Genomic DNA, 24,312 nt, shown 5'->3' with positions numbered 1-24,312 from the left:
AGAAAGTATCAGAGCAACATCTATTCAAGAAAAGCGATATAATGCACGCTTATGATGATAATCTAGTGTGCAGAACACACGAATGGTAAGTATAGCATATGTAGTATTCGCTGTGCTAAGTACATATCCTCTCCTTATATCTTTTGCAAAACACTTCAGAACAAGTGGACACTAATTTGACTTTCTTTTTTCATAGAGCTAATCTAATTCTATAGATATTGCCGATAATCGTACTCAAATTGTGGGAAATCCCATAAGAGAGAAAACTATCGGCATCACTTGGGTAGTATTCACTTAAACTTTCAGTAGGATATAAATATCATGTTTCATATATTTCTTAGGAAATGCCCCATATTATGAAAGACGATAAGGTAAACTAAAAAGGTTCAAAAGAACAGAATACACAAGAGTATCAGATACAAATCTGAAAAATAAACTGATCATACTATATCTTCTCTCATATAAGTGATGGCTGCGAGAGAATGTGAATTAATCATATGAAATCCCCCCCCCCCCTTTTATTTCTTTTTTCAACGATGGTTGGCATTGGTGGGTTATCAGTCGTTATACAATCTATCCATGTACAAATTCAGTTTTGTTGTTTCTAATAATGAAGAAGAATTAAAATGAAATTTGATTTTTAATAAAGAGTTTTCTTTACGTGTATATTTTCAAGTTGGAAATCACTTTACTTAGCATTTCCAATGTGTTAGCAATTTAATTCTGGCGGAGGGCCGCAGGTGACTGTGATAGGGTGCTCACCTCTGATGTTTGGGGACCTTTTTTTGATCCCAGCTCGCGCCAAGTGAACTTTGTGGTGGGCAAACACCATATGCGTGTTTTTTTTTCGGGATTCTCCCGATTCCTCCAACTTTCTTCATTCCAACATTTCATTCTTTAATCATCATCATCATCTTTAGCCTAGCCGGCATAATCGTGGGACGTAAAACAAATATTTCATTTCATTTTTTAATTCTGATGGAAATCTTTCTTTTCGTCATGTTAAAGCTTAGTTCACGAATCTCTGTCGCGATTGACGCCACCGAAGAATTTCCTCCAAGACAAATACTTAAGTTACTTCAATGGTATCTATCTTGGAGGAAATTATTCGTTAGTATCAATCGCGGCAGAGATTCGTGAGCTAAGCTATAACACATGCTTTCACAACTGATGAATCACGAAGTTTTAGAATTTAAATATACGTGTTCTGGACTTCATATCATCATTATCGGTATTCTGCCATTATTGGCAGGTCACTTGCCGCAACTGAAGATCTTTAGGTTGATCTAAACACTTTAATGGAAACAAATTACACAAATAATAATGAAAATCTTGTTGAAAATCATTTTGTTTCCGAACATGTTTGTTAGGAATGTGGATGGATTGCATCTGGTAACCCAACGACACTTTCACTTTATCAACTTGAAAAAGAAGAAATGGCATACAATTAATTCACATTCTATCTCGTAAACGTATATTTGCTGGCTAAAAATACAGGAGGTGAGGCAAAAGTGTAGTTTCGAGATTTGATCATGTATGATTATCCCATGTTTCCTATTTCTTTTGAATCTTAGTTTATTCTTCCATCCTAGCCCGCTGGAGGTTGGAGGACATAATAAATAAGTGATAATTACCAATCTCACTTATTGATTCGTTCCCTCCCAAGTTATTCTTAAAAGTATATGTATACAGGGCCGGATTTAGGGGGGTGCAAAGGTGCACATGCACCCCTCCCCCTTCGTTGTAAATATACACTACCAAAAGTGAGAAGCTAGCAGTGAGTTTTGCAAAATCAATAGTTTAAGTCAATTTTCTGAAGATTGAAGGAAAAGAATTCATCGAGAGCAAACACTTAGCATTTCCAAAGCAATTCCCCATTCACATCACAGATGCCTAAAGGCATTTAAGAAACTCAAATTTAATTAAAATGTAGTGCACCCTCCTTCAGAGAATCCTGGATCCGACCCTGTATATATATATATATATATATATGTTAGGTACACTTTTGCTAGTAACTAATCTACCACAATTTTTTACAGTACTTGTGTTTGCCTTGTGAAACAATTTGACTTCTTTCTCTAATTAATCTAACACCCACGTGAGCTTCAGTTGTACAATCGGCTAGAAAATATGCTCCAGTTTATATTGTAGAGAGTAAATAGTGGAATAACGGTCCGATCTCAGGTTATGTGTTCTTGGAAGGGAGAATTAAGAGGGAAAAACCCACTTTAAATGTATTCTTCAATAGATTAAAAAGGTTAGGTTTTATTAAAAAGTTATCTGTTGTGCTAGTCATGTAAGTTGTTCAGTGGAGCCGAATATGTATTTTGATCACTATTTATTGTTTCGATATTATTTTACAGTGATTTATCAAGTTTTGATATTATTTAAAGTTTAAAAATTTAAAAGCGTTTGTTAATTTAGAAGATATTTAATAAAATATCATAGAAGGCATTTTGGCTATATGTTTAATTAGGTCTAATCACACAGCAATTTCATGGTGATTTCGTAATGGTTGATACACGTTTGGGAGGTAATTCTACTCAGAAAAAAAGTGACCCCAAAAAAACTGTACAAAGAGAGGTCAGCATGGAGTTATGGGGTTCGCAGTATGGTAACAAATGAAAGCGAGATCCCTAGCACAAAACCTACGATTATAGGAAGGCGAATGGAGAATTTTGGGTTTTGAATCTGATCTGATACCGAATTTAGGGCGATGGAGATGCTAGGGAAGGAGTTTTAGAAGTAGAGAACCTCGAATACTCTCTGGAGATGCTACAGAATGAATCTTCCGTAGAAAATAGAGAATCTCGAATACTCCAGAGATTTTATGAAAAGAGTTTTCCCATATAAAATAAAGGATTTCTAATACTCTCGGAGATGCTACGAAAGTAGTTTTCCATAGAAAGACTGGAATAATATCCCCCCAGCAAAGAAATAACATGAAAAATTCCTTGTGCATCATTTGTTAATGTGAATTAGACAATTGCCTATTCAGGTGTGCCTTCATCTAGAATTTTAATAATTTTGTCGTAATGGTTTCAAAGTTCATGTTCTCTCATCTTCGAAAGCCCAAATACAGAAACGAAGCTAATTTCGATTTTCTTTCATATAGTTTTTTCATGAGTAGATTTACCTCTCAAATGCTGTAACAGGGATTGTGAAACAACTCTTTTTGTGTGTGTGTGTGTGTGTGTGTGTATGTGTGTGTATTGATATATTTAACAATTTCCTTTAAAAAAAAAAACGAAATAAGGCAATAGATTTATGGCCAACTTGTAATTATGATACAATTGTCTAGTTCCCATTAATGCCAAGTGACAGGATATTATGCTATGAATTATAAAGGTAACCAAGAAAGTTTTGTCGCTTTTTCACCAACCACTTTCAAACTTCAATATGTCACCTAAGACGTACTTGGAAGATCAAAAATAGTCCCCATCAGCATCGACGATCTTCTGCCAACGTTCTGGAAAGCCATGGATTCCATCGTGGTAGAATTTCGTGGGCCGTGAAGCGAAGAAGGTATCAAGTGCATTTTACACCTCTACTATGGATTTGAACTGGCGTCCTCTAAAGTGATTGTCCAAGGAATGGAACAGGTGATAATCGGACGGTACAATGGCCGGGAAGTATGGCGGATGCAATAGTGTTCCCATCCAAGGCGTAGAGGGGTGTCCCAGGTCATCCTTGTCACGTGGGGCTTAGCGTTGTCCTGTAACAGGAGCAACCCTTTGCAATTCAGAAGTTTTGGCTCCAGAGTTTTGAGTTTTTCTTGTACACGGCTCAACAGCTGACAGTACACAGTTGCATTGATGCTCTGACCAGCTGATAGTCTTACCGCGAGCAGTCCACCAAACACACAGGAAGACGTTCGTCTGGTGCAGTGCTGGTTTCGGCTGTTTTGGAACCGGTTCATGGGATGCTAACCAATGATGACGGCACCGTGGAGCTTCATACAGAACCCACTTCTCATCACCCTGTCCAGAAATGGTTCCTTCCTCGGGCAAGGCAGCAAAGATACACAGGTGTCTGCTCGCGTTGCCTTCTGGCCCAGAGTCAAATTATGTGGGACCCATCGACCCAACTTGTAGTGCTTCCCAAGTTGATGGAGGTGCTACCGAATTTTTTCTCCACTCACACTGAATTGTAATCCCAGTTCTTCACATATCTGGCCACTGTTCGCCTCAATTGCTGTCTGAAGATCTTCATTTTGTACATGTGTTGCTCGTCCGGCACATGGTGCGTCTTCGAGTGTTTCGTCACGTCCTTAAACTTGTTAAACCAACGCTGCACTGTCCGCGTAGTCACGACACCCTCACCAAAGGCTTGGCATATCTTCTGCCCCGCTGTATCGGCAATTGACCCCAGTTTGAACTCGTACAGAATACAATCCCTTATGACGCTCTGTGGAGGTCCCATGTTCACTTTCCTTACGCAAGTTCACGGTGTAATTGAACTGCCACAACCACGTAGTATGTTGGATATGCCCACATCAACAACTGACTTTCGTCTTATCTCCTTTTGCATTCAACTCACGGTGTAACACATACCTCCAGAAAAAAAGCGACAGAACTTCGTTGATTACGTTTATAGTAGAAAGTTATTCTGCTGTAGCTTTTATATAATACTATTATATAAAATAGACCTATAATTGTAATGGATGTAATATTCTTTCTTTCTTTCTCTCTCTCGATAAGGTACGAAATCCTGCTACCCGACATGTTCTTGGGTTAAGTCTGTCTACAAGTTGAGTTTGCGTGGGTTGAGTACGTCTTTGACATTTTTTTTTTAAATTACACTTGAAAAACGAAAGGATAAAACGTTTTCATTGAGTTTTTCTAAGTTCGGTATATAAATTTTTCATGCGTTCGTTATAAATTCGGTATATTTGATTTTGATTTGAGTTTAGCGTCGCTTGACGTGGACCTACAGTTTAACGTAGGATCTTAACAACATGCGCTCCCGGTGGGAATCGAATCTGGATCTCCTGCGCCAAAGACACGTAGACTATCTACATAGCCATGAAAGAGCTCAATTCAGTGTATCGTAGAAGCACCAATAAATATATCGATATCGGTCCAATAGAAATCAGCCAATATTAATTGAAAAAAAGAAAAAAAATGTAGGTCTTAAAAATTAAGTGGCTACGATAAATGTAAATTACGATTCATGTAACATAAGTTGGAAAACTAATGAGAAGAAACTATAAATAAAATTTGATAAAAAATTTTAAAAAATACTCAAATTTTATTTCAAAATACCGATATAAATTTCCTGCAAAATAAAACAGAACTTTTCTGTTCTTGTTAACTGTGTGCCTTCTTTGCATTCTCATTTTATTTAAGCAATTCGTTAACAATTAAAGTTATCACGGACGTGGAAAACAACAAAAAAACTTTGTGAGTGGAATTTATTAATTTAATATCAAGACAGGGAAGGGTGGAGGTAAATCCCTCTGGTTTTCAATTAATTCATTACAAAGTTAACTGACATGACTGTTTCAACAAGAATATTTTTTTTTTTTTTTTTTTTTTTTTTTTACTAAATCAAAACAAATTTTCTACAATTAATAGGACAACGAAACAAAAGAGAAAGAAACTTTAGGAAGAAATATTACCAAAACAGGAATGTTTAAGATGTGTGCGTTTTAAAACTTAATCCATTATAAATATATGTAATTATTTAATTTTTTTTATTTGATAAATTTTGTTTTTTGATCTGTAATCAGAAAATAGTTCGGAACAGCAATTTCCAAACTTTTTTTGCTTGCAGTGTAGTAGTGATCTAACGTAAAATGCTGCTGGACACTTACGCATCTTCAAGATAAATATGCATAAAAATCATTCCATGCCAATTCAACACACCACTGAACCCGACTCTCTCAAATTTCTTTCAGATGTTGTGGATTCAATGAATGTCCCTCATGAAAGATATAAAAGCTCAAATTCGCAGATGTACATTTTAATTGGGGGAAAGTTACAGGTCCTCAACGTTTTTAAATTTCATGAAATTTTCAGTACATTTCTCCGAACATAAATGACAATAATATTCTAAATGAGATACAGCCATGAAACTGGCTATCATTTGAAAGCTAATGAGCAGAGCTTTAAACTGATATGCAAGATGACCAGTTTCTAAGAAATTTCATGTTCACGGTAACTTGACCTCTGGCCTTGAATATTTCAAAACACCTCCCTCTTCAATATCTCTGAATAAAAAAATATTGCTCCAATATAATGGTACCAACATAGTAAATAATCAAGATGGCACACGAAAGACATCACTTCCAAAAAATATTTGTCAACATGATCCTTTTCTGTGTTGAATTGACGTGGAATGACTCATAAAGGGTATTAGAAAACGTTACATGTTCATTGTGTAAGCATTTTTTCAATAAAAATAAATTGTCAGTAATCTTTATATTTTAGAATATGCAGTACATTTAAAATATCATGGTAACTAATGAAAAACTTCTTATCTATATACGTCTTGAAATCAGAGACTCATTTTTGCAACACGGGTTCGATCCCAGCCCCCGCCAAGTGAACTTTGTGGTGGACAAACACTGTGCTCGTGGGTTTTCTCGGGGTTCTCCCGTTTCATCCCACTTTCTTCATTCCACCATTTCATTCATCTCTCATCATCACCGTCTCCTTTAGCCTAACCGGCATAACCGTGGGACGTAAAACTTAAAGATTTCATTTCATTTCATTTCATTTCATTTTTGCAACAATGTACTCAAGAAGCTTTTGATAAATAAGTAATGTAACAACGTTTAATAAACACGCAAATGATTTTGAATTTAAAATATCTTTTGCAGATTAGGTAGCTAGATCTTTGCTCACTATAGTCTGGATTAAAATCTTTGGTCTATAAAGCAAGGGAATATTATTTGCTAAATTTTCGTAATCAGCCGGTGGTTTTAATTGAATTTTAAGTTTGAAGAAGGTGGTGGTTTAACATCATCCTCCAAAACCTTCGCATTAATTCCTCTCTAAGAATTCATTTTTATAGTATAAAGTACCCTTGTGGTCACTAAATATATACGTTTCATAGTCTATCTTACAGTATTAAGCAATTTTCAATGATTAAGATCGACACCAAACAAAAGCTAAATTATATACACAAATTACAGAGGAATGAGAAGCAGATCTCATCGTGTAGTGTAGCATATCCTTTTGTGGTGATGTATATTCAGTAATAAATTTGTTACTTTTAGATAAAGGATTAACTATTTTCACTGTTTTGCAAAATAAATAAACAATAGTTCTGCAGCAATTATTCTTCTCCATTTGTTTCGAAAATAACTCAAATAACATAGCTAAATATAAGCAGAAGAATGAGGATTATTTTAACAGCTGGATAAAGTTATTACAAAATGATGAAAAATGAACATTGATATAACAATCGTGTATATTATAGATGTGGAAATGGAGAACAAAAGACCGTGCATGTAAATGCAGATTGTATGTGTATCGTATGTGTATCGTGTACGCTCTCCTTCCTATCCCCAACAATATTATTGACTCTACATATCAACATGGCGCCCACCTAGATGCTTCTCAGGTTTTCCGTCTGTCATTTTACTATTTACCCCTTACTTCTTTCACTTCCTATCTAATAATGTGTTTTAGGTAAAGTCCTTTTTCCCCTTACTTCTTTCACTCCCTATTTGATGAAGTGTTTTAGGTAAACTCTTTTTTTTCCTTACTTCACTCCCTATCTGATGAAGGGTTTTAAGTAAACTCCTTTTTTTCCTTACTTCTTTCATTCCTATCTGATGTAGTGTTTCAGGTAAACTCCCTTTTCCCTTACTTCTTTCACTCGCTATCTAATAATGTGTTTTAGGTAAAGTCCTTATTCCCCTTACTTCTTTCACTCCCTATTTGATGAAGTGTTTTAGGTAAACTCTTTTTTCCTTACTTCTTTCACTCCCTATCTGATGGAAGGGTTTTAAGTAAACTCCTTTTTTCCCTTACTTCTTTCATTCCTATCTGATGGAGTGTTTCAGGTAAACTCCTTTTCCCTTACTTCTTTCACTCCCTATCTAATAGTGTGTTTTAGCTAAAGTCCTTTTTTCCCCTTCTTTCACTCCCTATCTGATGAAGGGTTTTAGGTAAACTCCTTTTCCCTCGTACTTCTTTCACTCCCTATTTGATGAAGTGTTTTAGGTAAACTCCTTTTCCCCTTACTTCTTTCACTCCCTATCTGATGAAGTGTTTTAGGTAGACTCCTTTTTTCCCTTTTTTCACTCGCTATCTGGTGAAGCGTTTTAGGGAAACTTTTTTTCCTTATTTCTTTCACTTCCTGTCTTATGAAGTGTTTTAGGTAAACTCCTTTTTTTCCCCTTACTTCTCTCCCTCCATGTTGGATGAAGTTTTTTAAAGGTAAATTCCTTTTTTTCCTTCTTTCACTCCTTATTTGATAAAGCGTTTTATATGAATTGCTCATAGTGTATTTTTTGTGGTGTTAGATGTAAGATTTTTAAACAAGCTATTGTGAGTTTAGCTCACAAGACTGTAATTAGGAAAGGGGTTACAAGCTGATAATCCTTCCAAAGATTTTAAAGACGTACTTGAATGTGTTTTGATTCTTGTAATTGAGAGAACAAAGGCATAAATTTAAACATGGAACATCTGACCCATCTTCATTTGCTGATGACATTATCTTCGAAAACAGCAACACAGATTTTCAAGACATGATAGAAGAGATTAATTTGAAAAGCAAAGTAATTGTAATGCACAAAGAGTAAAAAATGTATGAGTGGACCGCAGCCCGAACCCGGAATGTTTGGAGCATTAACTACTCCAGAAGAGCCATACACTCTTCTACACTTTTCGGTGTTCTTTCACTCAAACCACGTGGCTTGTACCACAAGTTAGCTATTGTGTTTGACAATCCAGTGTCCCATGTTCAGAACACCGCTAACGGTTGTATTATTATGAGGGTGGAAGAGTTGTGGCTCTTCTGTTTAACGTATCGGCACGGTACGCCGAAGATCCGAGTTCGAGTGGCGGTCCAGTCACTCACTTTTTCCCTCTATGTATTATTGAATTCGCACCTACTGTGAACTTAGTGTGTAAAATTAAGTTTCAGTCGTTATTTCCTCCTTTCATTAATAGGAAAGTAGTTCGCTTGGACCTAAGTAATGTTGAACAACTTCGCAAGAAAATCAAAGATTAAAGCTGAAAATACGGTATTAGAAGAAGTGAATACATATGTCTACTTGAGGCAGAAGTTATCCATGGATACAGCATCAAGAAAAGAAATAACATTCGTGTTAAGTTAGATTGGATTGTACTCAGGAGGATGAGCTTTGTATTGAAAAGTAAATTGCCACCAAGAATACAATTTTCAATGAATGCATTCCATCTGTTTTGACATATGGATCGAAGACCTGAACACGAAGGAAATCACATATTCAGCATCTTTGACTATACAATAAAACATGGAGTATGCTGGGAATCATTCGCAGAAGACAACATGGATCAGCAAGATAACAGGAAGGACGAGCATTGTCAAGAAAAGTTAAGCCATTGAAGTGACAGTGGGCCAGACATATTGCAAGAATCAATGCAGAGGATCGGTGGCAAAAGAGGACCCATTTAAATTTTGAAGGTTAACCTAATGATGTTACAATGCTAAAACCCACTTTTCAGGTTTCATATTATTTCACATTTTTCCGCAATTTAGTTTTGTAGTCTTCTATATTTTTAAGGTAGTGACTAGAAAGCCATTTAATTTACCGTGAACATTGTATATTGAGACTGGAATAATAAACGGAAAGGATTTAACAGTATTCAGTAATCTTCAATTGAGAATGAATTAAACATTACTTTCTTTCTTGATAACAATAAGAATAAAACCAAACTAATAATAATAATAAACGTACAATTTTTGTGCAATATGAGCAAATAGTGACCTACTAGATGGAATATCTGTAGTCAAAAGAATGTTTTTTATTGCTGTAATTTCTACATGTCTTTTTGAACATGGAAAGAGAAAGGGGGAGGAAGGGTATCCTTCCTTGGTTACATTAGTGACAAGAAGAAATGATCAGTGGATAAAAGCGATGTGGGGCTGTGCCGATGTTCTACAAGATGTTCAGAAACAACAAACACTGTGAGAAATAAATCCTTACACGAAGAGACACAAAAAAAAACATAGACCAATGTGGGTGCACAAATGCATCATTTCAAAGTTCTAGGCCGCCGACTTCAATTCTTTATCATTTTTCGTTTCTAGATTTTCCTTCTATGCTTCGAGGCTGAACCTGTCACCGCCCCTATTCTACATTCACTAATGGTTCATTAATGGAATCTAGACTCAAAATTATCAGTATGTTCTTTTATCGGACATTTCATTTTCGACTTATGACTTTTATTTTATCGTTCAATTTAATTTTTGGCAGACTACAACTCTGAAAATACTTGTGTGAGGATTATTTCCCAAAGTTCGTTGGTGGTGGTTCAGAACACCCTCTATATAATACTGAGGTGGGATTCTATCCCTGTTTTTTTTTTTTAATTTGACGTTAAATCGTTCCGATGTTCATAATGTGTGATTATAGACGTTTATGTCTAATTGCGAACTCGAAACACATACTCAAGTACAGGGCCGAATTAACTCGTCTGGAGGCCCGGGGCTAGAAAAACTATGTGGCCCCTGCTGACTTCGCCTAATACGTTTCTGTGAAAGTACAGTAAGAAAGTTAAGCAATACACGTAGTTCTACATCATCCGTGTCATACATTAGATGATATACCTAATGGAACTTTCCAAATACATAAAAATCAAAGTTGTCGTATTATATAAGTGTAATAAATAAAAAATATATAAAAAAAAATGAGTACCTCAAAAATTAATTACGATTTTCATGCACTGTATTTAATCTTCTTTATTAAAACTCGATTTTTGCGAGTTTATTAAGACGACGGATATAACTAATGAAGAAATTTGTTTCATAATTGTAGACTGAAAATAAAATCCGTGCTACGTGCTAAAAATGGAAAATTTGGGTTTAATGTCAAAATGTGGCCTATGCGCCTAACACTGTTCAGTGGACAACGGGCTGTCTAGTATTCACTGTGGAAGTAGTTCAAATAATCGCCAGATGAAAGCACATGGATATATGTCCCATCAGTTCTGAAGTTAACTCAACATTTTCATTTTGGCACTTAGCCCAGATTTTATAGTCAGTATACATTTTTAGTCATATTTTATCTTATGATGATGGTTGTATCTTGTATGATTCTTTTTAGACAACTACTTAAGATTTTGATCAGAGTGGACGCCTCCGTCCACCTGGAGACCCGGGGCCTACAGCCATCGAAGCCCATCCCTTAATCCAGCCCTGCTCAAGTAAATTTGTAAAACTTGGAAGATATAGTACGACCCTGTCGTGACTGAATGTCAAATCATTTCGCTTTTTGTTTCCAATTCATGCTGTGTAAATAGTATATACAAAACTAGAAATTAGTATAATATATGGCACGGTTAACTGGTTTCATTAAGCATGCAATTAATTGGGTTCAAAAGCTGTGCGTCTTGAATTAAACCTATTAAAAGCATATTTTTCATCGAATGCGTACAATTAAAAAATAAAAAAATAAAACATTGATTTGAAATTAAATTATGTTGTTACTACATGAGTTCAGGTTTCAAATTACTTGTTAACAAATAAAGTACATTAAGAAACAAAATAATAACATAAAGTACTTACAATCATATTAAGGTAAATTGTTAGCTGCTAAAACGTGCTATTTATTTAATGTCAATTATGTTTATTTTAATATACAGTGCAGAGCCTATACGTAACTAATAATTTCAAAACTTTGTTAGACGATATCGCTTTCACATTCATTGTTTGAAAAAATATATTAAAAAGGGTTTTGTTGTCATATCAATGGAAATACATGTGACTAGTTTACTTTCGATATTTGCCGTTAGCTGGCATTAGTTATGGCAGCTTCCAGTGAAGAAAGCTTTTTAGGTGTTGGAATTTCACAAAAAATAACAGTGCCATAGATGTTTGACGAAAATTTCGGACTAAGTACGCTAAAAAGCCAAACAGGAGGAAAAGAATTCAAACTTGATGTGAACTTCGTAAATGGATTCATTTTGCATGCAGAAGAGGAAGTAGGCGTCCTGGTGCCAATATAGAGAACATAGAGCGATACATCAACAAGAGCCCGCAAAATCAATGTGTAAATCGTCGCGTGAATTCCAAATACCGTAAATGACAGTTTAAAAAGTTTTGTCCATAAAGAAACTTTCTATGAAACTATACAGATTGTAGTTGGTGCACACGGTAAATGAAGATTGCAAATACTTCCATTTTTGTTGTCAGTTGCAACAATAGCCAGACTTCGTGAATCGCATACGTTTAGTGTGGCAAAGGAATATTTCACAGAAATGACACATTAAATAGGTATTACCGCCAATCTTGTGCGTAGAAGTCCCAATAAGTTATTGAAACTATGCATGCTTCACAGAAGGTTTTCTGCGTACTGTCACGTAAACACACTTTACCGCCACAGCACTATGCCTGGATATTCCTTTCTGGACGTTGCAAATACAGCTATGACTAATATCTCAGATGTAGAAACATCTGATTACTTTCATTTTATATTAATATAGTGTCCCATCTCACTTCCATAGACATATCATTTCAATTGTAAACAGGTGTTGATTCATTCTTGGATCAAATTTTCCAGACAGGGATAATTTTTTCAATAAACTACCTCCAAATTCGTTGGTTTGTGTGTTTTAGATTTGGAACATCATAAAAAGGTCATTTTTATAGTGTTCGTGAAGCGCTTGCTGTATGACGTAACACCTCACAGAAAGGATTCAAGAAATAGCATACGGATCACGAGAATGTGCTGGAAAGAGTATATCAAGAACTCTGTTACATCTGCAGGGTCACATCAAATCATTGTGGTGCCCCCCCCCCTTCTGTCTTACCTCTCCCTCCCCACACACAAAGTCCAAATAGTTTTCCTCTTCAATGTAACATTATGAAAGCGATATCTTGTTTAGAAGTGCTACAGAAATATATGTACCTACAAAATTATTTAAAGTATCCATTTAAGTACATTCATATTTCTTTAAAATTTAAAATTCTGGACAATTTATTTTTTAAGACAAAACGTAAAAGATACGCACTGAAGAAAGAGGAAAACCAACGCTGAAACGCCTACGTAGTTTAACTTTCAGATCTTCCATCATAGTATGTTCTCGGAGTGTGCTAAAATCAATGATAAATAGCTTTTAATTGTTACTTATAGTGAGCAGAGCCGGATTTAGGTTAAGTGAGGCCCTAAGCTATTGAAGGTAATCGATCCTTTTATATGTCCTGCTGTTCTTTGTCAAGTGACATTTTAGAGAGCAGGAGGGGGTCCCATCACCTACATCATAGAAGCACACTGTTACTGCACTTAGATTTTACTTTCTTTATTTTATTTTATTTTTGGAGATTTACGTCCAGTTTTTTCCCTTTAAATTTTTTGTGTCCCCAAGAGAGTGGGGCCCTAAGCTATAACTTGTTTAGCTTATACGTAAGTCCGGCACTGATAGTGAGTGCGATATAGAATTAATAAGGGAAAAGTAATGTAATTTCTAGTATGAGTATGTGTAGTTTGAAACTAACGTAAAGCTGTATATCCACGTCTTATATAGCCTTGGTGCCGGCAATGAACGTTAGACGCGAAGGAAACAAAAACACAAGTTAATGAAGAAGAAAATATAGAACTTAGGTCTGGCGTAGGAAATTTAAGTCTTACTTAAAATCTGGATTAGAATAATAACCACCCTAAATGTTGAAACAGCCTATTTTATGTATTGTACAAACTTATTTTTTAAAAAAAAAAAGTCCCCTCAATTAGGACTGTGGCATGATCCTGTAATCCAAGATTGTGAAGAATTTGTTGTAGATGAGGTGATCTTTCATGTATGATCTGTGTAGAGGCTGCACACAACTCAGGTTGTGGCGTAGATCGGTGCCCTCATAAATAGTTGAATTCAGTTCTTCTAATCTGTGTGTTTGATAAGGACGTAGAGTCAAGCATAAATTGAAAATAGTCCTTCCTCCACTTTTCATTGATTACAAGGGTTGCACTGAAAGTTTCAGGAATCACGTACTGGGAACAATGCAATCTATTAGATTTTGTTGTAGTTATAAATGTTCATCTTTGTTCAGTCTAATGCAAAATCGTATGTAACTCGGAATCTTTGTCGTTGCAGGACATCAGTTTGAAGTAAGGTGATTGTGATCAAACATAGACCTGACGAGAGAGCACTTCCGTGTCATGGTTTATTACGATTTTCGAAAGAGTGTGTTTGTCGGGTGACTGCTACTTTTCCTGATGAAGCCACATCCCAGATGACAATTTACAGGTGGTTTTTATTAATTCAGATGTGGTCGGGTCAGCATGAGTGATGAGGATCGTGCAGGTCGTCCATCGATAGCCATCGGTTCGTGAATTAATTAACACTGATCGACATGTGACTTATCGCGAAATTCAGGGAGCCTTAGGCATTGGCGTAAACCAAATACAAACAATATTGCATGATCATATAGGTGTGAAAAAACTCGGCGCTCGTTGGATCCCACACAATTTAACTCAAGCACAAAAAGACGCCTGTGTAAAGTGGTGCGAAGCTATGACGAAACGGTTCAAGTTTGTTTCATCTACTTTGATGTTTAACATCGCAACAAATGATGAAATGTGGATTTATGCATACGAAGCGGAAAAAAAGCGACAATCTACTGTGTGAGTTTTCCGCGATGAACCCAAACCAATCAAAGTTGTTCGTGCGCAGAGTGTCTCCAAACAAATGACTGCATAATTTTTTCGTAAATCAGGTCATATTGCAACTGTCCTATTGGAGAATCGTAGAACAGTCAATGCAGAATGGTGTCTACCAGAAGTACTGAATGTGAGCAGACAGTCCAACTCCAACCCTCGAATCATTCTACATCACGACAATGCCAGCTCGCACACAGCAGTGCCACAATTGATTTTCTGGACCAGGAAAACGTTGAAATGATGACACATCCGGCTTATTCTCCTGATTTAGCCCCTAGTGATTTATTTTTTTTTCCCCAACAATCAAGAACATGTTGCGTGAGAAGCGCTTTTGCACTCCAGAAGAGGCCATCGAGGCATACAAACTGCATGTTTCATAGGTACCAAATTCAGAGTGGCATAACTATTTCAAGGTATGGTTCTATCGCATGAAACAATGTATTGCTGCACAGGGGGAGTACTTTCAAAAGCAATAAAAAGAAATTTGTACTTTGATGTTCTTGCGTTCTATCATTTCCCCGAAACTTTCAGTGGAACCCTCGTACAAGTTAAACATATTACCTGATTAAGTATTTCATTTTGTCAAGGAGATGCTTAAGTAGAAGTATGTAGTTCAAATGTTACTCAGATGTTCGATCAGTTATCAAAAGAAGAATAACACATGTCTGTAGTTGTGCGTCTTAATTCCAATCTATGTAGCGAAACTTTATTTTTAAAATATTTTAACTTTTCAAAGTTAAATAATTACTTTAGTATTTTGATTATACCTAATACTAATACATATCGCATGCACAATTATACCTAATTAATAACAAACACCAGAAACAAGACAAATCTAGTAGCTTCTAGAGTAGTTGTAGTTCTGTAATTGCTGAAGTCTATCCGTTTCTTAGGATTCGCTTTCTCATTAAGCACAGTCAGGCAATCATCAATTTGAGAAAAAGTCACTATCTTCACTAATCAAGCATCCTAATTTATAACATATCCAACTATTGCTTATCACTACGTATTCTTTTGATGTCATCGTCAAACATTAATGCTTTGGCAACACTAGAAAATGCACGTTTCTACATGTTATAATACTAAACAGACATAGCTATCAAAAATCATGCACCTTATAGGCTACATTGATGGGCCTTTGTCATACTTAGCATTTTGTTTCCTGTCTTCAACTATGACGTAAGAAGTTCTATTTTTTTTTTCATTTCTATCAATATAAACCTCTTTTTTTAAAATCATATTTATGGGCTAAAATTATAGTCGACATTGCCTACACAAAATTCGAAGTAATAATCCATGACTATTATTTTACATACTAAAGTTAGTTGTCTTTTTATTATACAGCAATGATCCTGAATTTACGCGAGTGAGCATACATTGTGATCAGTTCGATTCAGTCAGCAAGAATAAACTTATTTTACACATATTAATGTACACGTCATATATATATATATATATATATATATATATATATATATATATATATATATATATCATATGTTCGGTAATGCAATCGCCTGGATCTTTTGCAAGGAGTAAGGAAAGTTCAGATATGTCTTTGTCAACTCCCTGAGAAACCAAAATAATAAAAATTAACCCTACCTATCTATATTGTAATGTCCCGTATGATTATATGCTTCTGTTTACAAACAGCCTACATATGCTCCATTTAGAAACGGGCCTAGGACAAATCTGCCAATTACCAAATGCGCCAATCGTGAAAATGGACAAATCTGCCAATGGACAAATCCGCCAATGGACAAATCTGCCAATTGACAAATCTGCCAATTACCAAATCTGCCAATTACCAAATGTGCCAAACGCAAAAATGACCAAATGCGCCAATTGTGAAAATGGACAAATCTGCCAATTACCAAATCTGCCAATTACCAAATGCGCCAAACGCGAAAATGACCAAATGCGCCAATTGTGAAAATGGACAAATCAGCCAATTGACAAATCTGCCAATTACCAAATGCGCCAATCGCGAAAATGACCAAATGCGCCAATCGTGAGAATGGACAGATCTGCCAATGGACAAATCTGCCAATGGACAAATCTGCCAATTGACAAATCCGCCAATTACCAAATCCGCCAATTACCAAATCCGCCAATTACCAAATCCGCCAATTACCAAATCTGCCAATGGACAAATCTGCCAACGGATAAGTCACCGAACTATCATTTTATTTTAGATGTATTCTTCAATCATCATCCTACAATATTACGAAAAAGAAGAAGAATTATTTATGAAAGAAAGCGGAAAAGGGTATTTTAATTTTGATGTGTTTTACTTTAATTAATTCGCAGTTATGTTTCAAAATGAATGTTTACTGATGTTGGTTGTTGGAGTTTAGTATCCCATTGCTGTACATAGGTTATATGAGACGTGACGTAACGCGATTGAATTTTAATGCCCTCTTACTGGGAATCGAACCCGAAAAGACTAATGTTTGTTGTAATTATTCGATAGCCAACAAATAATTTTCAGAGTAAGTTTCTCTTTATGTAGTTAATACGTTTAAAGTGGATTGAATATGATCCAAGATTAGTTCATATAAAAGGAAAATTAGTATAATTGAGTTCACTTCGCATCTATTAGTAAATACACATTAGTAACTGGTGTTTTGTAACTTGTATGCTTAGTGATTTTGTAATAATTTTGTGATCCTGATTACAGATTTCTAAAGTGAAAAATATTAACTGTTAACAATCGGATTGTACGTTTTGTTACTTGATTTCTCTTAACACTGACACACATATTTCCAAGAATGAAACGCGTAGTTCTAACAGTCTTCCAATGACGAGACATATATCATTCCATTGATAATATTGAGGTAAACAAAATGTTATACATGCGTGTAAAAACCCATGTAAACTTTTCTAGAACATGTAGTAAAATATCGTATTCGTATATATGAATATTGATGCTCTGTTACAGCTACTTACTGATATAAAAGTGAAATTGAATTATATCGTCATTAACCATGCACACTGATCTTGGAATTGGCCTCCCTGGATGTAGATATCTTTATTTGAATTTGTGACAAGGATATACACATATTTCAATACCTCCCCAAAATTATACAGAAGTCGTCGTCGCTGTCATTAAGATCTTTATTACACCAATTCTAAGACTACATTACTCAGTTAATGAGATATAGTCCACACTGTTGATTGATTTTCTTCCTTTAAAAATAACATTGTCAAACACATTATATATGTATAAATCAATAAATCACATCGAACCAAATAAAATGAGATGCTCGAATACAAGTTTAGTTTATAAAATATATATATATATATATATATATATATATATATATATATATATATATATATATATATATATATATATGCTGCACTAACAACTGTATCTTTTGTTGCCAATAATCAGTGACAGCTTTCATTCATTGTCCTGGCAGTAGTGAACTAGCAGAGTTTCCTTGTCTTTTCGTAAGGTGACACATACACTTTTTCGAACATGATAGTTGTAATCGTAGGTAATAACAATCAAGTTAATTAAAACGTCTTGGTAATAAGTATTTTCAAATTGGTTAAAATGAATACGAACCTGTTTTCGGAACGGGTAATTTGAATAGGGACATCAAAATATAAGCCGTCACTTTAGAATCTTTTTAAAGAAAATTACAAAAGTGTTTACTTAAAATATTTACTTTATATTTTACAAGGCTATGAAAATATTTCTTCACATTCTTTCAAATATTCACAACTTTCACAATTACAAACTAGAATTTCTCACCAAGTACAAGATCGTATAAAAAATAAATACCAAAATTTATAGTTGTAAAAGAATTTTTTTCTGTTATTACTTTCGATTTTAAATTTCACGACTGTAAATCAGGTCAAGAGGACAAAAGTTACTTGTAATATGGGCAAAGTTCCTACAATCTAGAACCCCGCAAACCTGACTCTTAATAAATTATATAGAAAAAAAAACTATATATTCTAAACGTTCTAAATAGAGTACTCAAAAAAGACCTCAAGATACGTGTTTGCAAACAAGTCATGATTATACTAACTACTGCCTGCTTATTAACAATGTTATTATTGCTAAAATAATTGCGTTTCTTCTTACTTTCCTTATCCATTTTCTGTTAAAGATTATAGATTCTTGTTCAAGACTTTTTATTATTAACTTTTACCGACTGTATTTTTCTACTTATAATAAGGAATACATATATTGGTTTATTTCGAAAATGTAAAAAAGAAGCAGACATCCGCTTAATGAATTAGGTCAGCCATAGACAGGGCTGCTCGTATATTTCATGGTCTTTCACACAAATTCTATGCGAGGTCCAAACAAACTTGTGAAATCTCCATCCCCGTAAAGGTCGTCAGCACAGTTGCAACTTCGTTTTTGTTGAAATAGTCAAGTAACAATATTTAAATGGTTCAAGTCCTTTTTCTTTATTATTTCTTCTACTACTTTTAAATTTGAAAATTGAAAGAGCTTTTGTGTAAAGTGTATCCCTCTCATAGTGGGCTACTTACATGATGATGCACCACAGGCACTTCGTCGGTAACTTCAAACTTGAAATACTCATAACGGAATAAATTGAGTTGAGTTGATTTTAGTTTAGCGTCCCTTTCAGCAGCGAGGCTATATGAGACGTGGACCTACTGATTAACGTGGAATCCGAACCACATGAGCTCCCGCCGGGAATCGAACTCGGGTCTCCCACGCCAAAGGCGCGTACGCTAACCGCGTAGCCACGGAGGAGCTCTCATAACGGAATAAACAAAATAAACAAAGAAAAGAAATAAACTGGCTCCCCAAAGACCCGCTTTTCCATAATATTAGCCACGGTTACCCCCTTTGCGGTCATATTAGTAAAGAAACGCAGTTTGTCCTTTACAAGATAATATTTCCTCTACATACATTTACAGTCTTTTTAAACTTAAATAATATACAATAAGCCAATACATTACTCACATATTTATCTTCGTATTCTCTTGTATTTCTTTCATTATAATATATTCATGGGCATATATAGATTGATCCTTTGGAACAAATGCTATAACTTCAATAAAAGTATCACAAATTGCCTACTTATAATACAGCATATATAAAGTATATATATTCTCTTATTATTTGTGTAAGTGTTATTCTCTTACATACAATTTTTACTTTATGGTTTTTCAATGAATAGGTTAGGTTCTCTAAAATAACGATGTGTATGACATGTTCCCTTTTCTGTACTTATAAATTTATTTATACAAAACTTAACATTTCGACTCATATTTCTTTGATTTACTAACTAGTTATATATTTTTCATTATTCATTTCGATAACCTGACAATAGTTGTAAACTATAAATTTATAAAGTAAGTAGTCATAACTTCGAAATCAACATGTTTTCTTCTTCCATTTCTCATTCAGTCACTTTCTTTTAGAAAAAATGTACTGTGTCTTTTTTACAATTGCAAACGTAATATAGAGTCACAATGATACAATTTAATGGCATATAAATATTATAATGTCTTAGGAAAGTTCGTTAAAATGTCATGTATTAAAGCTTATACATACCAAGTTTTTGATAAAGTTATTACAACCCATTATGTATCAATAGTGGCATCTTAGGAAGAAGGGCAATGCATTATACGACATTACATTAGTTGAATCGCTTTTGGCGTTCTTTTAGGTACCTCATTGCAACCACAACCTTGAGCTACATCACGAGATGTAGAAAGAGTAGAAACAACATTCTAGAAAGTGTGTTAAGTCTGGTGAAGATACTATTATAGTATTGAAACTTTACAGTTTATACAGTGTTTTTACTAAAAAGTGCTGTACCTTCTCATGACAATTGAGTTAAATATAAAATTTGTTTACAAGGTCTACAGGTGGTTTATTTTACGTTAGAAATATTCTTTGAACATATCGTTGTGCATGTTAAGGAGATGCAAAGAATTTTCACCTATACAAAATTAAACATCACTTTCATTATTGCTTACAGTAACTGTTTACATATACTTAATTTTCAACTCTTTTCATCTCTAAAGCAAAAACAGATAATTTTTCCAGATATATTTATTTCCTTTCTACAGAAAGTAATTTATTACTTGAATTATTAAAGGTAAACTAAAATATTGCTCTGAATTTTACCTCTATTTTACGAATTTATTTATAGACCATTCTCGTGGGTAATGATGTATATAGTTATTCGCTGTAAGTCGTAAGTAAGACACGTGCGGATAACCATAATTGATAGGACGATCACTACCAACTTCATTGGAACATGTGTGGGCCCACGTGAACGCACGAACAGTAACCAATCTACTATTGAATCGCACGTTTATGTTCTTTTCCTACGATTTTTCTCCATCTGTTCATCGCTTACAGGATCTTCGTCATTGACTAGGCACATGGAGGACGCTGATATTTCGATAATATTGTCGTTTTACCCTTTAACACAATGGCGACTATTGAGTGTGTATGAATTTCGCATATAGGATGAATACCAAAATTTTACTATAGGGCATTAAGCTACATATCTCACACATCTGTTGTTCCGCTATGGGTGCTTTCATCCTCAATTGTCATCTCTATAAATATTTGAACAACTTTTTGCGATTTCATCTTCGAGGAGGATAACACACTTTCATAACATGAATCAGGTGTATTCTAGTCACTTTATACACCTTCTACTCTCGTTTGATAACCTACTCTTGGTTCATCATACATAGCCCTAGCATGCGATTCTGACAGACACATGATTATGACAGCATTTCCTACGATCACCGCCTAGCTACTTTAAGACTATATACCTGCTCCAATATCAGTTTGTATTTGTACTGGAAGGTGATATTAACATGAGTACTATGCGTTTTTTTACAGCCTTTATAACGTATGTCTGATGCGAGCAAGTGATGCAGTCATGAACACCAAGTTTCCCTTCTTCTTTTGAGCAAGCTTTCGTATAGATGAATGAATTCTTATTCTATGTATTTATCTTGAATGGGGGCAGACATCAAAGGGTATAAGAGTTAAAATGGTCTAAAGCAAATATTGTAATCCTCGGAGTGTATAAGAGTTAAAATGGTCCTAAACTAATATTGTAATCTTCTGAAAGTCCTTTTTGCACATTTATCTACAATATCTATAAACCCCCCCTTTGAGCCTTCGCGTTAATCTAGTCGCTAGTACGTGAGCATTTTGTATAAGGGGTCCCGGCCTTGATTCGTGGTAAGAGATACTTTGTGATTTGGACTGTCCGTTACATTTCTGTTTGTCACTAACGTGTATGCTTAAGTTGAATTGCAATCAAAAAAGATGACTACACAGTCGGGTGTCGCTGTTGCAACTAATTAAAGGAAATTAAGCTGCTATAGTGGCTGGTGGGTGGGTTTTTGGTGTATGGGTCCGAGGTTTCATCCGCAGTGGAGATTCTCTGTGATTTTAACTGTCCTCGATCTTTCTGTGTCCGTGTCTCTGTCATGTCTCATTCAGTACAATTAGAATCAAAAGATAATTACAGAGAATATTGTCTCAGTTGGGGCGAGTTAAGAGACTGACAACTGCTCAGGAAATGCGCATTGCACATTTAAGTCGGCCATACATTGATGTATTTTTCGGTCGTAACCATAAAATTTCATACGCTAGTCTTGTTAGCAGCTGTCAATACGTTAGTGTATGGGACCTGGCGTAAGTTTACGTAACGAATTTTTATACGCTGGAAAAGTCTGGCTGCTTTTAACTTCGAGCGTAAATACGGCGCGTAAAAACGGCTCAGATGAAAGAGTTTTCAAGCAGCAGGTGGTCTCTTGCCCTTTCCAGGCCTTCTCCCCGTTCTGGTTTTATTGTTTTCAGAAGAGAAAACCTGTTCTTGTGTTGTCCTCTCGGATCGTTGCTGAGGTTTGCTGGCAGACTCACCAGAAATCATCATTCCAATCTAGTTTCAGTCTTTCTATACAATACATGATTTCAGCTAAATTAATATTTTCTATTGCATAAAACGAGATATTATTTCCTAATTAAAATTCATAATTAATTTTCAGTACATAGAGAAAAAGCTATTTAAATCCAATACTTCCTAATCAGAATTCGCAAATGATGAAAGCTCCTCCGTGGCTATATGGTCACCGTACGCTTCTCTGGCGCGGGACATCCTGTTCGGTTCTCGGCAGGAGCTCATGCAGTTTGGATCCCACTTCTCATATAGCCTCGCTGTTTAAGAGGTCGCTAAATTGAAACCCAATCCAAGATGATGTCTTTCGACTACGAATTTAACATTAAATTTAGTATTTGCATATTAGTCCCCCATACACACACACACACAGAGGTGGAGATGGTTATAAAGATGAAGTCACACCTTTAGAATTGCTCATGTTCTGATATTAAAAAGAGAAGTATAACATGACTTTTAATAGGGTGTGACCAATTCTCGGCAAACTGAAAATGTTACGCTATTTATAAAAGAGAGAGAAAGCAAGAGAAGGGAAAGAAGGAAGGTTAGGGCAACCAACAGCAATGTTACTTCCAGATATACTTTCGGGCACTTGGTTCTCTCAGTCGAATATGAATAAAAATGTCCCCAGTAGCAAAGATAAATTACATTTCACTCTTGTGAAGAACACTTCACCAAACAATGTCCAAGTGCAGCTTTCTGATAGTTTGTTTTGTCCCACGCTACCCATACAATACTTTTAGAAGAAATCATCACCAGTATAGAGGCTAGAGGTACCTGCTAGGTATATTTAAGATAAAAAGTAGTAATCCTGACCTTCAACAAGATACTATCTCGATATCTGCCTGATAAAACTGAGCAAAAATTTGCGTTTGAGTATTGAAATTCGCTTAAAAGTTTTTTGCTATTTCGACCACCTGCTGCTTGTTATTTTAAGTACCTTCTCAATCTTACAAGAACTTGTAGCAAAATGGGTTCAGAAAGTCACTATTCTTTTTTTCGTGACTTTACTTGTGAAAAAGAAAATGTGATAAACCACAATACATAGCCTAATGCTTCTTTCTTTGTGTATTATTTCAAACCTCAGAATGTACACATATTTAAGTTTAATAGACCTAATAATTCTATTTCTCTATTAATGCTCACATACTAAGTATAAATAGAAGAATCATTGTACCGCTTGTTTTAGTGTGCTTGCTTTCCAGTGATAAAAGTTCTAGTTCAATCCAGGATACCAGCTATGTTGAATATTTTTCAACATTTTATTATATCTCGTCATGATGGGGACTGTACCACCACTTACTTGAAAACTTATGTAGGTTTAAAACAGAACATACCTAACATCAAAATTTAAATGACACCCATTTGCAGGAAATAGGAATACACTCATAATAGTTCATGTTAAGTTGTAGTATTCCATTAAAGCATTTCTTAACCTTTGTGGTATGGTTACTATCAATCTTTCCCAGATAAACGTTAACTTAAGGTATATTACCACAAAATATTAAATAACAATGAATACCTGACACTTAAATAATTTCTTTCCTGAAGAACTCAATCGTTTTACTG

The 24,312-nt window shown here is 35.0% G+C and overlaps 1 protein-coding gene across 2 annotated transcripts in view; it reads right to left on the bottom strand.

Moving 5' to 3' along the window:
- LOC145670426 (myosin light chain kinase, smooth muscle-like) overlaps positions 1 to 24,312 on the bottom strand; it is a 227,886-nt gene that overhangs the window by 2,106 nt on the left and 201,468 nt on the right. The gene's annotated exons all lie outside the window — the stretch shown is intronic.

This window comes from Thermobia domestica, chromosome 14 (assembly GCF_964235325.1).
Source record: "Thermobia domestica chromosome 14, izTheDome1.hap1.1, whole genome shotgun sequence".
NCBI lineage: Eukaryota > Metazoa > Arthropoda > Insecta > Zygentoma > Lepismatidae > Thermobia > Thermobia domestica.
The sequence above is the reverse complement of the archived record's forward strand: the minus strand, read 5'-3'. Positions and strand labels throughout refer to the sequence as shown.